The sequence below is a fragment of the Homarus americanus genome, unplaced genomic scaffold, assembly GCF_018991925.1.
Source record: "Homarus americanus isolate GMGI-L3 unplaced genomic scaffold, GMGI_Hamer_2.0 scaffold11022, whole genome shotgun sequence".
Taxonomy (NCBI): Eukaryota; Metazoa; Arthropoda; class Malacostraca; order Decapoda; family Nephropidae; genus Homarus; species Homarus americanus.
In genome coordinates this window covers 7,285,537-7,292,465 of record NW_024737068.1, presented here as the reverse complement: position 1 = coordinate 7,292,465, position 6,929 = coordinate 7,285,537, and the positions used below count along the sequence as shown (strand labels likewise).

General features: G+C 40.6%; 1 long non-coding RNA gene across 1 annotated transcript; it reads left to right on the top strand.

Moving 5' to 3' along the window:
• The first annotated feature begins 861 nt into the window (after positions 1-861).
• On the top strand, positions 862-5,637 carry LOC121872823. Its single transcript, XR_006090155.1, has 2 exons — positions 862-1,005; positions 5,074-5,637. It is a non-coding gene; the product is annotated as an uncharacterized LOC121872823 (long non-coding RNA).
• The last annotated feature ends 1,292 nt before the right edge of the window (positions 5,638-6,929 follow it).

The window sequence follows — 6,929 nt, the reverse complement described above, 5'->3', positions numbered from 1 at the left end:
ATTGTATAGTACATACCTGTACTTTCCCTTCTGGTAAACCTTTGAACTTGCTGCTCTCCCCACCTCAGTTGCAATGAGGGGCTGGGTAAGTATCAAAAGATGGAAATAAAGTATGTATATGTAGTCCCATACCAGATGTTTATCATCCTTCCAGGAGAGTAGCGTATACTCCGCCTAGGCGCTTGTCACATCGGTAGATCTGTGGCTTCGAAGCAGAAGCTGGCATCAACCCATGCATGCGTGCCTCCTGCGCTCTATTAATTATGACAATTTTAAGTTTTCCACTCATCGTTTGCAGCAATGATTTTTTTTAAACGACTTTTGATCTCTTTTTTTTCTCACTGACATAAACACTTGGTAGGGGTGGAGCTTGAAAACCCTTACCCCAGGGTCGGCCCGTCAGGCCATCCTCGCCAATAACACTTGAGTGCTTTTGTGCCGTATTTTAAGTGTTAGCCTTCTTTTGATATATAATTACTAAATATTACTTCTTCTTGCAGAAAATGGTATCGTAGATTATAAAAAAGATCTGAACTTCCTATAGAATCTCGGTAAACGATAAGGGCGAGTAGCAGCGTCTGGGTGTCGAGGCATTAATATTGGCTGCTAGACCCCGGCATTAAGGAACCTAATTCATATTTTCACGGTGAGGAAAGATAACACACGCATATATGACAGGCAAGCTAACTTAAAACAAAATAAATAAACAAGCCTCCGCTTTGTTTGGGAACATCAGAAAGTAAGGAAAACTAAAACTTACATACCCAAAACTATGTGCTTATAATATTATCACGGCGCATTGTGAAACATCCGTGTCATGGGAAACAAAGGGACATCCAAGCACAATGGTACAAACAGCGACATTGACAATTACCGGAAATGTGGATGGTGTACAATGTACATGCAGTACGACGTCAGGTGCATCAGTAGTTCCTGACTTTTAGGTGATAGCGGTTGGTCGATCGTCAGCACTAACAAACAGCTCACTCGCCACATCCATTCCAGGTAAGAAATTAATTGTTGTAGAGGCGGTGAAAAAAAAGCGAGAATTTGCTAATAGTCCAGAGGAACCACAGTGGTAGGACTACAATGTTATGAAAAAAGGAAAGGCACTGGAGGTAACATCTGTCAAGTAACATATACCCATCTCAGCCTCCTGCACCCGCACGCACAATGCAATTGCCTAAATTGAAAGAAAGAATTCTTTGTGTTTTTCTGATGAGAGAGAGAGAGAGAGAGCCGTCTGTCAGATTATTGTTGGAAGTATTAAAACGTATATTTTGCATGGATTACAGTAATAATCGACAACCCATGCCATGTTATTTGTTACCCAGTATATGGAAATACAAACGGTGGCAAAATTCTCAGATAGACCTTTTGTCGGACTATCGTCTAGATTCTAGGTCAATTTTAAATTAACATGTAAATTACTCACAAAACCACCACGCTTGTCCTCACCAAGGCATCCTCGAGGATCGCCCGACTGCAGTGCGGAAACTTGCAACGTAACCAATAAATACGTACATCATTATTGGTCACAGTCAAAACAGTGGCTGGTGGGTGGGACTGTTGGAAGTTATTACGTATTGTGCCATATCAAATAGATACAATTTAACAGACATGTGTCAAGTGTTGTTAGGAGACACTTGCCTTAACCCCATCATTAACCCTTCTTAACCCCTTTATGAACCTTATTCTCAAACCCCATCCCGAAACCCTAAACCCATCCCCCATTCCTAACCCCTATACAAACCCCATCCCCCACCCTATTACTAATCGCATCCCAAAAGCTAATTGCGGGCACTTGTACTGGAATTTTTCGCTTTCATCTAGCACTAATGAAATAAATCATAACAAGAAAGTTTCAAGCAAAACCAGAATTTAAAAATTATAATATGAGACCTAATAAAAAGGGACATTAACTGTAATTTGAGAAAAATAAAAGGTCTGTTTAAGGGCTTAATATGGTCAGAAGTGTGGACACTTTCAGCAGACACCAGAAAGAAGTTGGAGACCTTTAAAATGTGGTGTTATAGGCAAATGTTAAAAATAGGTTACGCTGACAGGAAAACAAATGAAGAAGTGCTACGAAAGGCAAAACTTAAAGAGAAATACTTGAAATGCACAGAAAGAAGAAAAATTAGATACTTTAGTTATATTGTGGGGTACATGATATTGGTTCACACTCAGGATGGGATGGAGAAAGGAAATTCACAATGTGCTCTCTGTATACATATTGTATTGGATGTACAATGCAGCTTGGTGCTGGGAAGGCAGCATGGTTACAAGCGTTGAGTAGAGAGAGCTGGTTGGTGTGGGTGCTCAGAGGAGGACCAGCTTGTGGGTCGCCACGATCGCCGGCTGGAGTGGGAGCCGCCAGGCAGGAGCGGAGGAAGTGTTGCTTGCTGGTGGCTGTAGGTAGTAAGCGCTAGGTCACCACGAGGTCAGGTCTTATATAGCGGAGGTAGGCGTGGCTTAATAGTTGACCTCAGTCATGTAAGGCGGCGCTGGTTGGTGACCTAGACCACGAGGCATACACTGGGGAATTCGCGGGGTCGGCTAGCCAGCGACAAACAGTGTTTGTAGGGGACGAATCCACTAACCACAGCCAATTACCGATACCCACGTCTCTAGAGACGGTTATCCGTCACACCGTTTCTCAAATAAACTACAGTACAGTGTATCTGCGATTTTTTGCGGAATCGATTATTTTGCAAAATGACCAGCGTCCATATTGGTAATTTTGCAAAATAACTTACAAACAGACAACCTAAATTAACTAAACCTTATGTTTAGAACAGCACAGTCCAAAGTAAAAGAAAAAAAACAGAACAGGACTACTTAACTGTATCAAGCTACACGAGCCATCCTAACCTTACCTAACCTTATTCAACCATAAGTTTAGGTTAGTTTAGGTTGTCTGTTTGTAAGTTATTTTGCAAAATAACCAATTCCGCAAAAAACACTTAACATATACAAACGCTCAGCTGTGTTTTAAGAAATTCCGTGCCACATAGTTTTCCACGAAGATACAGAATTGCTTACAGTAAATTTATGTTATGTAAACAAAATCAGCCCCTTTACCCATTTTCTATCGAAATTGTCTATTTAAAGCAGGCATGGACAACTCGCTGCCCGTGGCTGGACCATGTGTTTGCGCAGCCCGTGGAGTGATTGAGCAATTAATTCTATTTAATGTGGCCCGCGGTTCGGGTAGATGCAGCCAGTTTATTGTGAGTAAAGCAATATTTATTAAGGGAATAATCTTTACTCACACAATTCGTTACTGTGTGTATCACTATATTTATGTTGTTTAAGTCTAGACTTACACAACATAAATATAATGTTAGGACAGGCCAGGAATCCAATGCTCTGTTTGTTCATTTGAGGGATAATAAGCATTGCATTGACTGGGATAATGCCTCCTCAATATTACCTTGTAATTCAATTGACAGTAGGAACATTATAGAATCTAGTCTCATTAAACATACCGAATCCGTCAACATGAATTTGAGTAATGGTATGTACAAATTGGATAATTTCGTAATTAAGAAGATTTGTAACCAGGTGAGAAGGTTGGGTCAGCTTACCCTCTGACCTGACTACCGACCGCTGCGGTGCTTTTGTGAAGATTAGTAGGGTCATTACCTATACCTGACCACTGTGGACTTGATCTCACCCTCCTCTGTATATATATAACTTGTTCTGTACTTCTCCTTAGTCTGTACTCACCCCTGAAGATGTGAATTACACGAAAGCGCTTGGGAACTTCGTGTTTTCTTTTTCCTTGTGGTTATCAGCATATACCTGGATCACGCGCACCTACAGTGATTTACTTGCATATATATATATATATATATATATATATATATATATATATATATATATATATATATATATATATATATATATATATATATATATATATATACATATATATTCAAGACATCTTCAGTTGCCTCTGAAGATGTTTTGAATTAAGACGAAAGTTAAGGTGTTCTAGTGTTTCCCTTTTCCTGTGTGGTTTTATCAAGATTTATCTTGTCCACATTTCCATTGTGGATCTACATGATATATCTATATATATACAGAGAGAGAGAGAGGGGTGTTCCTCTAGGTTGTTTCATTGTAGTTCTTCAAATATCAAGATTCACATTGGCATTATTCTGGTGGGTGTCTCATAAGAACAATGCTGTAACTGGAGGAAAAATCAACGTATTCACAGAATGCTTCAGTCATCTGTTAAATGCCTAGAAACATTAGCATATTACTTTAAAAATTATTATGATGGATTTGTTTCATAAATAGGAAAGACTGATTGTGAATTGAAAATATTGTAAGGTGGACGTGACGATAAAACGCTTCACTTTCCGTGCTAACACAATATTAACAGTACTTTTGGGTTAGGTAATAGGTAGGATATAATTTTGGTAGGTAGGCCCGCAGAAAATTACCTAAATCGTAATGCGGCCCATGACTGAGGAAAGGTTGCCCATGCCTGATCTAAAGCATCAAGCATAGTGCAAAGTAACCACTATTAGCCGGTTGTCCTAAATGTATGGATCATACACTTCGGGCATTGGTTCATGGCCAAGTATCTCCTAAGATGCAAACTTACAACACATAAAGTTCACCACTGCTGCGCAACTTAACGCAAATAACTACAATATTGTATCACATTGTTTTGAGAAGCGAGATTAGAACTGTGAACGAAAACAGTAATTGTTTATTTTTACAGTTATACCTTGTATGTGTATGAGGCGTTGAACTCATATACATGGACTATTTTGTCAAGTCAAAGTATCAGTCACTCATACAATTATGTGCATGCCCCGACACACCTTTCGAGATAACGGCAAAAGGCTGTGAAATAAGAAACAATCCCATATATGTCCCGTATACTGTATATGTTGAAACTATTATCTAGGAGTCAGCTGGTACCTTGTTACTGCACAGATCACACGTCAACAAGCAGCTATCAATATAAATCTGTAAATCTTCACTTCGTAAGTTTAATGTATGTATTTATAACATATACCCTGTATCTTATATAATCTTTTTACTATTTTCCAGAAGGAACGATGTTGCGTAGTGTGTTGGTGGTGATGGCGCTGGTCGTGCTGGTGGCCTCCGTCTCAGGGGCTTTAATCCCTCACGAAGTGTCCGTCAACAACCAAGTAGGCCTACGTAACAAACGCTCCAAGGAAGCTGCTCTCGTCCCGTCTTCCCCCCCGGTATCTGAACAGAGAGCTAACAAGCAGACGCGCTCTGCAGAGACCGATGACGACACCGATAGCGACACCGATGAATACACTGATGACGACACCGATGACAACGATTAGGTAAAACCCAATATGGAGAAGACAATAAAGACGAGCGGAGATGAAATGAACTCGCTCATTGTTTTGGACCAGCAAATGACATCTTCCTCCACCGTTTCTCAAAGCTGTTTCACGCAAATATGTTCAATAAATTTTTACATGTAATCTCGCACCTTACACAACTATTGGCAAATGTTATTATATTGTAACATCAGTGATATAATTTTATAGCACACTACTTTTGGATACGAATAATCATCAAAATATTGAACATCAAATATCCTTGTTTTGTATCATTAAAGACTACTTGAGAGTATAGTAGATTTTTTTTCCCTGTTTCCATTTCTCTCATAAGAATTGTCGGATTCGTCAAGCACGCGAGTTCACTGCAGCAATAGTGAATCACCCTAGCACATGCTCGATGAACAAGGTAGCATTTAACTTGATCCACCTATCTGTCAAAATAATTGGTTTACAACTGAGGAGACCAGACGCCAAAGTTCAGAATATCTTAAGCCCGATTCTCACGAGCCCGTTTTGACGGCCGTCTCTGACGTCACATAGCAATTGATGACGTTGTGGGGTACGGGTCATTGGTTCACACTCAGGATGGGATGGAGAAAGGAAACTCACAATGTGCTCTCTCTGTATACATATTGCATTGGATGTACAATGCAGCTTGGTGCTGGGAAGACAGCATGGTTACAAGCGTTGAGTAGAGAGAGCTGGTTGGTGAGGGTGCTCAGAGGAGGACCAGCTTGTGGGTCGCCATGCTCGCCGGCGGGAGCGAGGGCCGCCAGGCAGGAGGTGTTGCTTACTGGTTGGTGTAGGTAGAAAAGAGATAGGTCACCACGAGGTCAGGTCTTATATAGCGGAGGTAGGCGTGGCTTAATAGTTGACCTCCGTCATGTAAGGCGGCGCTGGTTGACCTAGACCACGAGGCATACACTGGGGAATTCGCGGGGTCGGCTACTCAGCGACAAGCGTTTGTAGGGGAGGAATCCACTACAACGTCTTACCCGTTTGGTGGTCGTCGTGTAAATCGGGGAAACGTCTGCTCTCCGTTTCGAACATGCCCGTCGACACGGGCGAGTTAACTCATTTTATCATGCCCGTCCAGACGGAGAGCACTGGTGCCCGACTATGTTGAAATTAGTCAAAGATTCACATTAATTTTTTTTAGTCAAATAACAATGCAATTCTGTTTAATTTCATCACTCTTAAAATATATATGCCTCGTAAACATTCATATTGGAAATGAAAAGATTCAAACTATGATAATACAGTACTGTTTACAGATTTTGAAGGTATGGCACACTGCACAGAAGGCATGTTTTCTGCTGTTTGTTTTACTCCTCTTTCCAAGGGTGATACTAATTTTCTTTGGAAATAAGTTTTAACCCAGCCTAACCTCAATGAATAATAACTAAATAAAGTAAATAAATGAAGCAGACTTCAATACATCTCTCTCTCCATAAACAGTTTATTATCTACCGGCTCATAGACTCGAAAACAGTACTTGGCTTCAAAGTAACCCAAGACTAAATTTTCAAAAACAATGGTGGTTCCAACATAGGCCACTAGCCCCCTTCCCTTGGCACGACTACC